The sequence below is a fragment of the Onychomys torridus genome, chromosome 16 (genome assembly GCF_903995425.1).
Source record: "Onychomys torridus chromosome 16, mOncTor1.1, whole genome shotgun sequence".
NCBI classification, from domain to species: Eukaryota; Metazoa; Chordata; class Mammalia; order Rodentia; family Cricetidae; genus Onychomys; species Onychomys torridus.
Genome location: NC_050458.1, coordinates 36,634,925 through 36,645,885, shown reverse-complemented (window position 1 = coordinate 36,645,885; position 10,961 = coordinate 36,634,925).

Genomic DNA, 10,961 nt, shown 5'->3' with positions numbered 1-10,961 from the left:
CACACACAGTCACTCTTTCAAGCTTCTGCAAATGTCGAGTTGCCGTGAAGCCAAGTCTAGATTCTGTGTGAGGGTGCTCTTGGAGTGCATGAGCACTAAGTGACAGTGTCATTATAGAGTCTTCATACAGTCCATCTGCCACTATGTTAGGTCCATATGGTCATGTCATGTTACACGTTTTTGTGGGGGAGTTGTTAATTAAATCTGTTGGATCTTTCTTTATGGTTTAGAGCGTGGTAAGCTTTTGTTTCATCTCATTTAACTTCATATGTACTTGAGAAAAATAGATAGTTGGAATATGGGACATGGCTCTGTAATCAGACATATTTAATGTATGACGAGTTGTAATAATCTTTAGTCACTTTTTGTTTATTTTACCTAAAATTGAGTATATATTGTAAGTTTCTACTATGACAAGGATTCTTAGTTTTACCAATTTCATTTTCTATATTAAATGTTTTGAGGATACTTTGCTAGGAATTTATACTATGGAGCCTCACTTAAGCATCTATATTCATATGAAGTCTTTGTATGATGAAGTCTATTTTCTATAAGTCAACTGTATTTCAGTTATTGTTTGCCTAGTATATATTGTTAGATATTTTCAAATCACATATGCCTATGGCATATCTCTTATAAAGAGGGTACAGCCTTTTAGTTATTTTTAAATTCTATTTGGACATTTTAAAAATAAGGAACTTCATCAATTTATACAATTTAGAACGTATTGACTTAATTTTCCAATTTTCAAGGAGTTTTCATTTTTCTGCACTTTTCTTGAGCTCCATCTAACTTTTCAAATAGGTCCCATTCTGCTTTTTAAAGCTTTGTTGGCACTTTTGCCCTTCCACTGAATTGCTTATTTTTGCCTTTTTAAACTTTATTAACATGTTTTATTTTATAATATTGGATTTTAATTAATTATATTTTGCATATTGACTGTCTACTCTCCTCATACTTCCCTAGAACTTGGTGGTTCATGATCAACATACACTTTTCCAACAAGAGAAATTTCATTAGGTCCATCCACCAGGACTTAAGTATGTTATTTTTTGAAATTTTTAGTTTCAACTAATTTTTAAAACCACAAACTTGAAAATATTGAGATTACTATAATGGTGATTTTATTTTAAAAAATATTACTTTCTGTTTACTTGTTGCCAAATAAGGATATACTTATATTAAATGTCCATATTCACTTATTGGCTCTTATTTTTTCTTAATTTGACTTTAAACTAACAATCTTCCATCTTCAGTCTTCAGAGTTTTGGAATTACTGGTGTGTACCGACATTTTCAGATCTCAGTTCCTCTTGCCTCTTTATGCCTTCCTTCTCTTTATAGCATTATTAAGTATTTGTGAGAATTCCTTCAGATATCTTCCCTTTAGGACTCTTCTGCATCTAATCTGTTTCCTTGTCCAATTACCCTATTTGATTCTTTTTGAACTTCATTCTTTGAAGCTACACATTGAAACCAATCTATATTGTTCAGTCTACTAATTCAAATGTCAACCTTATCTAGAAACATCCTCATAGGCATGTCCAGAATAATCCTTAATCCATATTGAATCATTTGAAACTCAGTCAAATTGACACACAAAATTTATCACAAAAGGTACCCACTATTCCTCTATCATCTCCCCATAACTAAATGCACATGTAACAACTTCAGGTCAGTTCCTGTGATACTGGTGATATGACAAAGGAATTTTGGGGAAGTAGCCCCATTCAATGCAAAACAAATTGAAACTTGTTTCACAATGGATTATTTGCTTACCACTTATGCCAGAGATTTAACATAAGGTGTTGTTCATGTTAGGTGAGTGTACTACCATTGACCTGTACCCTCAACTTGTAGTTCCTTGTTTAAATAATTTATGGTGCCTACATTACTTGATAATCCACATCTGTTATTTCTGATATCTGAGAGAATGAGAGGTTGAGCGCTTGGGAATTGTTTATATTTTTGCCAACATATCTATTGTACATTTGGTGACTTTTGCTTTTATAATAATATTTGATAAAATATAATCTTCAGATTTCCTAAAGGTCTGCCTTTTAAATATGTTCTCTAGGGAAGAATTATGCTTAAATTTACTAGTAATCATTTTACAAACATTGAATCTCACCAGGGAGTTTCTAAAGTGATGTCACAGTGGGCCTTGTCTCTTGTTGCTGGATTCAGATGGAATTTCTCTCAAACTTCTGTTGGTCCAGATTCCTATAGACCCAGACTCTCTTGGCAATGCTGCACTAGAAACTGGATGAAACACTGTTTAATTCCCTCCTGAGCATGGTCTTGTGTTCAAGGCTGAATTTTTCATATTTCCATTTGGATGTTGCACACATTAGTTTGGAAGTAATAAAGTAAGTAAGACATTGCTACATAATGACATCTGTGTTAGGATCTGGCCTTCCAATATAGAAGACATACAGACACACACTCATATGATTATTCACACATGTTTAGCCATTTTTTCTTAAATATATAGGAAATTTAAATATAACCCCAAACCCAATGAAATACAGCAGAATGCAAAAAAACCTCATTATGTGGTTTCACATCTTACTTATTCTTCAAATCCACAAGTATGACATTATATTTTGCCCTAGGTACTTTTTGCAAAGTGAAGAGCATTACTGTAGCATGAATCTTGACAGGTCTTATTAATAAGAACAAACCTGAGGCCAGTTATTGGGGTGAATGCTGGAAGATCAGAGAAGCAGAACGAGCCACGGCTACCTCACCTTGCCAGTTCCTCAGGTGGTCTTGTTTCCTCAGACTGGATGCCTCTGAGTTCTCATCCAGAATGGATTTCAGCTGAAATGTGCTGCTCCAAAGCCTAAAAGCTTAACCAACCAAATGCTGCTAAATTCTGATCTTCATGCCTTATACAATCTTTCCACTTTCTACCATCGCTCCCTGGGATTAAAGGCTGGTGTCACCATGCCTGGCTGTTTCTAATGTGGCCTTGAACTCAGAGATCCAGAGGTATTTCTGTACCTGAAATGCTAGGATTAAAGGCGTGTGCTACCACTGCCTATCCTCATGTTTAATATTGTGGCCATCCTGTTTATTTCAGGGAACACACAATATTTTGGGGAACACAATACCACCACACATTACACTCACTTCCAGTTTTATCTTTTAAAGATTATGATATGATATTCCATTCTAATACACAATACTTTCTTGAGTCAAATTTTACTTGATTTCCCTTCAGTGAGATAAATGTGAGGCTAGAAACACTGTTTTCTATGATCAGGTATATTGGTTACTTTTCTATTGCTGTGATAGACATCATGACCAAGACAACTTTTGAAAGGAAGGGTTTATTTGAGTTTATGGTTCCAAGGAGATAAGAGCCCATAATGGCAGGGAAGGATAGGAGGAAGCAGCAAAGGTAGTGGCTGAGACAGAAGCAGAAATCAAATCTTGAACCAAATTAGAAAGCAGAGAGCTAACTGAATTCATGGCTTTTCAAACCTCAAAATTTGCCCCCAGTGACATACTTCCTATACTTACTCAAACAAAATTTCCAACTGGTAATGAAGTATGTAAACATTTGAGCCTTTGAGGGACATTCTCATAAAACCACCACACCATGAAAGGCAAACAATATCTGGAATATCCCAGCAGCAACTAATGTGGTAAAGTAAATGATATCAGGGAGAGATAATTGAATAGGATACTAGAAATCAAAAGGCAAGGGCTGTAGAGCTGGTTCAGTTATTGTAAACACAAGCTGTTCTTGCAAAAGACCAATGCTCAGTTCCTAGCATTTACATATCAGATCTCAATTTTCTCTTCTAGGGGATCTGGTGTCTTCTTTTGGCTTCCTCAGGCACTGGACTTCACACAATGTGTATTAAGGCAAAATGCTCATAAACATATATATATGTATATATATATATATATATATATATATATATATATATATATATATATATATATATATATATATAAAACTTCAAAAGGAAATCTAAAGGCAATGGAAAATACTTGCCAATCCTCCTGTGCAAAGGTCTCTAAGTATCAATAGAAGGTCAAGTATACTACACCATGGATTTAGATGAACTTTGGGGAATAGGTATGGATTAATAGAAAGTGCAGATATCTTGGACCTTCTTGGACTGCATATACAGCACACCATTTACAATCCTCATGTGTACACAGGTAATGAAAATGATACGTAGAGTTCAAATAATAAGTGTTCATTGGACATCAACTCTTCATACAGCTCTATAGGTGAGGCAATTGTCTCCAATAGTGTTGGCTGTAGCCCTTGATATTCTAAAGCCAAGAATCCCACCATGCTCATTCAATGAGTCAGAGCTTGCATTAAAATGTCACATTCTGGAAAAACACTTTCAATTAATATAGACTGGTTTTTGGAGTAATGATAGATTTCACTTGCTATAAATATTTATCACCCAGATAAATAGGATGCACAATTCAGAGAAAGTATAATCAATATAAACAGTTGTATTCCTCTCTTACTACAGATTTTCATCACCATTTAGTAAAATTCCACTTTTTTTGTGAGTTGATCCCATTTTGAGTCTGTCATCTCAGATTATAACATGATTTAGTAGCCCACTGAGATAGTATACCATGGGTTATCTGTAACTGCTTGCTTAGTGGAGGATAATGAACACGTCTAGATACACAAAATAAAGCTGTGCTCCTAAGACCAACTGGAAAGCAGGGACTTTTCCTTCCAATAAACCTGTTTTGTCCTTCCCTAAAGGAAATACAATATGAGAACTAACAGTATAGGTTCTGCAGTGTGGGCATGAAGCTACTCTTTTTGCTTTATTGCCTCTCAAGCACTTCCCCTTACCTAGGTTCTCCAGTTATTTCCCAATATGTGACAGTCCATAATATTTGTTATTCATATGATTTTCATTTGTTAAAGCAAGCACAGCTGTTACATGAAAAAATGTTTTGAGAAAATAACTTGCCTATAAATCCATTTGCTTCACAATAATTAATTTGAACAAACTCCAAAAATATGCTTTAATAACTTTTTAGATCCCAATTAGGGCCAAATAAATGACTGCCATTTACGGTGGAACCAATCTGATTAGATTTCTAGTTTGGTACACTATCAGTATGCAAGGCATTCACCCTCAGGGACAGTAGGCAGAGCCCAAAACTTCACATTTATTTAACCACAAATACATATTTATAAAATGTAGCAGACTCTCCTAATTAATTTTTCATCATGTTAATGATTTTCCTTTGTAACTACAGGATCTATTAGAAGGAGTCACAGTCAAGTCTAGAGCCATTTGTAGTCAACATTATTTGGGGACAGAGGGGATGAAAGTAAACTACAATAAAAGCAAGTTTCGTATTCTGGTTCTTGATTTAACCAAATATCTGTCCAATCAATAATTATTCATTAATTATCATTCACAAAACTGACCAACATATTCATTTTTCAGCTAGAGTGAAATGATTTCTGTTGATGATTGTGACTTTTCCAAGTCTGTGTCAGTGCTGAACACTGATCATGGGAGAGTAACAGTCTGTATTCTGTTAAAAAAAAAAAAACAAAACAAAGTGATAACTACTGATGGCCAGGATAACAACTCATGGGACAAATAGTGGAGAAAAGATCAAAGGGCCTGGGCTCTTGAACACTTTTGTTTCTTAAGTGGAATAATTATCCTTCTCCTACTGTAGAAAGTAGGAAGATCCATGAAAAAGGGTGTGGGTAGGATGATGGGGTGGAAAACCTAATGGAAAAAAAAAAAACAGGTCACCTCTTCAACAAAGGAAAATCTGAGTTGATGAAGACAGTTGAGACAGGAATAGCACTAGACTAAACTGTTAAAAAGATGTGAGTCCAGAAGGCAGAGATGTGGGTCAGGAAGGTCCCTGGTCTGAGGATCATTACTCTATTGCAGTGGACCTCTGGCTTTGTGTTAGAATTTAAGCAAAGTAAGCAAGACAGAAGGAAGTCCACCTTCTCTTTCTTGTATACAGATGTTTCTAAAGCAAACTGAGTATAGACAGTGATTTCTAGAGGCTAGGAAGGAAGAAGAAGAGAGGTAAAGGGAAAGTTAGATTTCTTCAGTGCACAATATACTCATGTATTTAAAAATAACTTCTAATGTCCTCCATAAGACTCATGGAATTCTGTGGAAGAGGCCACTAAAAATACATAAGAGTGGGAAGGTAGGGTGAAGGATTATAATTTACCATTTTCTAGACTCAACACAGCTACTGTAATCTTTAATTCACATGAACTGTAGTTTCTTTCACTGGGACCATACGTGACTACTTCGATGAGCAATCAGTCAAGAAATGGGGATGGACTCAAGGGGCTTGCCCATGTATTTCTGAATTATTAGCTGTTAATAGATCCTGAAAAAGAGGGAATCACTGCCATTAGTCATATACCCTATCCTGAGCCCACAGGCTCCAAAGTATAACCCCAATCAATGGTCAGACAGATGGCCTTTATTAATCTTGGTGGGTCACAAAACAAAGCCAATAGACAGAGATGTGTGAGAGAGATTTATGGGGAGGCAGGAAGGTAGACACATGGGAGGTAAGAGCAGTCAATATGCAAGGTATGTGTTTGTGAAATTGTAAAAACAAAAAAGCAATAAAAACTAAAATTAAAAGTAAATAATCAAACTGAGTCTCATTGAAATGTATATTTAATACACATTAATCAAGAATAAAATAAAACAACAAACAAACCAAAGAGAGGTTCCTGGTAGGACCTAACTTAGGAAAGTAAACAATTGGCCCTTAAGATATTTGCAAATGAAAACTTCCACATATCTTCATATACCCATAGCTAAGACCATGCAATGACTAGGAACCACAGAAAGGATGCTGAGATTCTGATCCACAACTCTACAGAACTGATGCTGGATTGTCTGTTGCCTTTGTGTGATGCTTTTCTTCTAGAACTGACAAGGAAAAAGTCTGAAGACAAAAAGAGGAAAAAATATTCTGGCTAGTTAATAAAACTTAAGTATTGCTTGCCCAGATTGTGTTTTTAAATTTCCTTTAAGCCAAATTCTTGCACCTGGGAAGCGGTTAGGAAATCAGAGTGTTCCCAACTGGCTCTCAAGAGGGGTTTTCAGACGATAAATTGAAGATTTAGATTTAGTAAGTCAGATTGGAAAATGAATAGACATGGGAACTTTTTCCCAAACCAGCTGTTGATTTGGCACCGGTCTGATCTGTTGGGCTTTAAAAGTGATGTAGGGGGAAGTAGGAAATAGAAAAAGAAATACGTAGACTTTAAGTTAGATTTGGGAACTGTAAAGTTAGTATTTGTGATCTGCATGCTTTTGTAACCTATTTCTATTAGTTTAAGAGAAATTAAATGGATTATATGGCTAGTGGAATGCTGAATGGCATCTAAAGGACAAGTCAATAGCTGAGTCTAAGTCAGGAATTGCAGTGACAGACTAGCCCTCTGTGTCAAGGAATCCTTTCCCACCTTTCAGCCAAGACACTAGTGACCAGTCATTCATCAGCTACCAATATTCACTCATCACGGCAGTCATATCTGAAATAATTTAGTTCTAATTTTTATTTGTGTATCTTTCTTTCTCTTTGTCTCTCTGTCTCTGTCTCTGTCTCTGTCTCTCTCTCTCTCTGTGTGTGTGTGTGTGTGTGTGTGTGTGTGTGTGTGTGTGTGTTTAGTGTAGTGTATGAACATGTGCATGCAATACCCTAATACCTATAGAAGCAAAAAGAGAGCATTGGAGCATTGGATACCCTGGAGCTAGGGTTACAGATGGTTGTGAGCTGCTCAAGGTATCAGATGGGAACTGAATTTTGGTCTTTTGTAGTAGCAACAAGCTCTCTTAACTGCTAAGACAGTTCTCCACTCCAGTATTCACAACTACTGATTGGTTAGACTAGATCCTGTCTGCAGGGCATCAGCTATGGCATGTGAGGAGCAGGAGCAGGCAGAGAGATACAATGCATTTTTCCTATGGCTCTCCTTACTGTAACTAGACAGATTATGGGCATGAAGAAGAGTGAGTTCTTAGAGGTCACATAAAGGAGTGGCTTACAAAATAGTGTATGCATAGAATCCACAATGCTGGGACTGGTGCATAATTATCAATGAAGTAGTTGTTAGTTAAAATATTCAGCGTTTCAATTGCTCAAGTTGGGTAAGGCCTAGGGATCATGTCATTACTCTCTCTCTTTCTCTCACCCCCACACAAACACAAAATAAATAAATAAATAAACAAATAAATAAATAAATTAATTAATGAAATAAATCCTGAAATCAAGAGGAAACTTCCATTGAAGACTTGTGTGCTTGTGGTGTGTCTTTGCTAATAGTTTGCCTCATAATTGTATAATTGTCTTTAAACCCATCAAGCTGTACTCATGAAATATGTACATCATTTTATTTCATTTGTATCTCCATGAGGTGGACTAAATAAAGACACAGGCATAAGAAATATTGCTAAGGAGGGTAGTGACTTGATACATCTCTTTGAGCGTCTTTGGTATTGTGAATGGTCTGTGAGCGGACTCACAGCAAACATATCTCTGTTGCAGCCTCACTGGTTTCCTCTATTGTACTCTACACATTCCTGCATAAGGGAAGGTTCCTGCCTGCCTCCATCCCCAAAGCTGCTCTCTAACAAATCCTCCTCCTCCACCAAAATAGAATAATCAAACATGCCTAAAGAAGATATAATAGTGTACCTACCTTCTGACTGCAGTTGATAAATTACTGTAAGCCAAGTGTTTACTAGGGACTGCCACAGCATGATGCACAATTAGCAGTCTTGGACTCATTATATCTATTGTGTGTCTTCAGACTGATGCAACCTACAAGTTTAGTCACAGTGAAAGAGCCACACTCTTTCTTGGAAAACAAACAAAGCAATTGCTAAATGTGCATCATCCATTCAGAGTAATTCTTATGGAAGCAAGCTGGTTTTATATTCAAGGCAAACATTTTCAATTTTAATATGTTTGCTTACATAAGATGCAGATTGTAATTTAATGGCAGACTGTTTAATTATGCCTTCATTTGTATAAACTGTAATGTTGCTGCTGAATAAATGAAATAAAAATCTCTTTAATTTCCTCCTCAATATTTAATTTAAATCGATGATAAACAGCGGCCGTCTCTTTGAAACAATGTTAATTAATATCCAGAAGACTCAATTTGTTTTTGGGTGCATGGTATGTGTGCCATGTTGTGTTCGTAATTGAACTAGGAGTGTGATTAATAGAGTTAACCTCTGAAAAGAGAAAAGATACTGTATAATTCTGCTCCATGCATCTCTGGCAATAGAAAAATGTATAATATGAGCTTTAGCTATTTAAGCTGCTCCTATAATTGTTACTCAATATACATGCCAGGTTTGGGGTTTAGAAACATTTCAAACACATATCTCATAACTATTTAAATTCTTAAAGCATTCATTTTCCTTTCAAAAGCATCTGACCCAGTTTGTACATTCTATTAAAATGAATAAGGTTAAAAGAAGAGTGTGGACAATAATTTCATTAAGGCCCTCTGGGACATAAGAGTTTTCATGAGGAATAAAAGTGTCAAGAATCCTGGATGTGGTCACCATTTCAAAGTTGCGTCATTGATGCTACCACCTAGTATGTGTGAAACTGTTAGCCTCTTAGATGATTGACTTTCATTCAGTTTTTATATGATTCCTTCATGGAAACCAAGGCTTAGAGACATCCAATAATTGCCCTAGAAGACAGATGAGAAAGCAGCAGACATGATCAAACTAGTCCACTGGTTTTTCCATTACATGCTGGACACCAGAAAATGCAATGTAGAAACATTAAACTAGCCAGGATAGACTAGAATTTGGAGTAGTCATGTATTATAGGAGCAAGGACATGAGGTTCTTATTCTAAAGACATTTGGCTAGGATAAATCCATGACAGAGGGGTGGCTACTATCATCAGAGCCAAGACATATTTTCTCCCATGGGCCATGAGCAGTGAAAGGATTGGAGAAAAGGTCAAATACACAGTCAATAAAATCGGGAGAACTCAATGCTTCCAACACACTGGAAGAAAATATCCATAGTCAGAGAGCCCTCACTGAGGGGAGATGAACTACTGCTCTCCTCACAGTAACTGGGGAGTATGTGAACTACTCAATAATTAGTTACTTGTGGCTTGAGTGATGACAGACAGACAGACAGACAGATAGCTATGACAATCAGTTAAAACCCTCCCTAAGAGACATACTATGCTGGTAAAGGTAGAAAGAGAGTGCTGAGGGCAACATTGGAAAGTGTTTAAGGACCATCCAGTTTATTGAGTCAGGGTCTTTGTATTAGGCAGACATGCTTCACTGTGACAAAATACTCAATAAATCAGTTTAAGGGAGGAAAGATTTATTTTGGCTTACAGTTTGAGAGCTGTCTGTCCATATGGTTCAGAGGACATAGCAGAAAAGACCATATTACTTTATGTCCACCCTGAAGGAGAAATGAATGTCTGTCCCATAGGGATTTCTAGTTAGAATGCAGCCTATGAAATGGTGCTGCCCACACTGAGAGAGGGAGGAGGGGAGCTGTGGAGGGGATGAACAAGCTACACTTCTCTAGTTACATATTTCATTTATTTAGACACTACCTACTAGTTTGTATCACTTCCTAATGATGGCCCATTTAAATGAATGTATCAGCGGATCAATCCATTGATTAGGTCAAAACCCTCATGATACAATCACCCATCAGTGTCAGCTGACAGTAGCTGGGGACCAAGCCTCTGAGCCATACACCTTTCATTCATTCTTCTGTGGGGAAGACCCAAATGAATGACATGTATGTCTGCTTAGCTATCATCAGCTGTAGCAAGAATCTTAAAAGTTCTTATTTATAAAATCAAACCTGAGGCCAGTTATTGGGGTGAATGCTGGAAGATCAGATAAGCAGAACAAGCCACAGCTGTCTCACCTTGCTAGTTCCTAGGTGA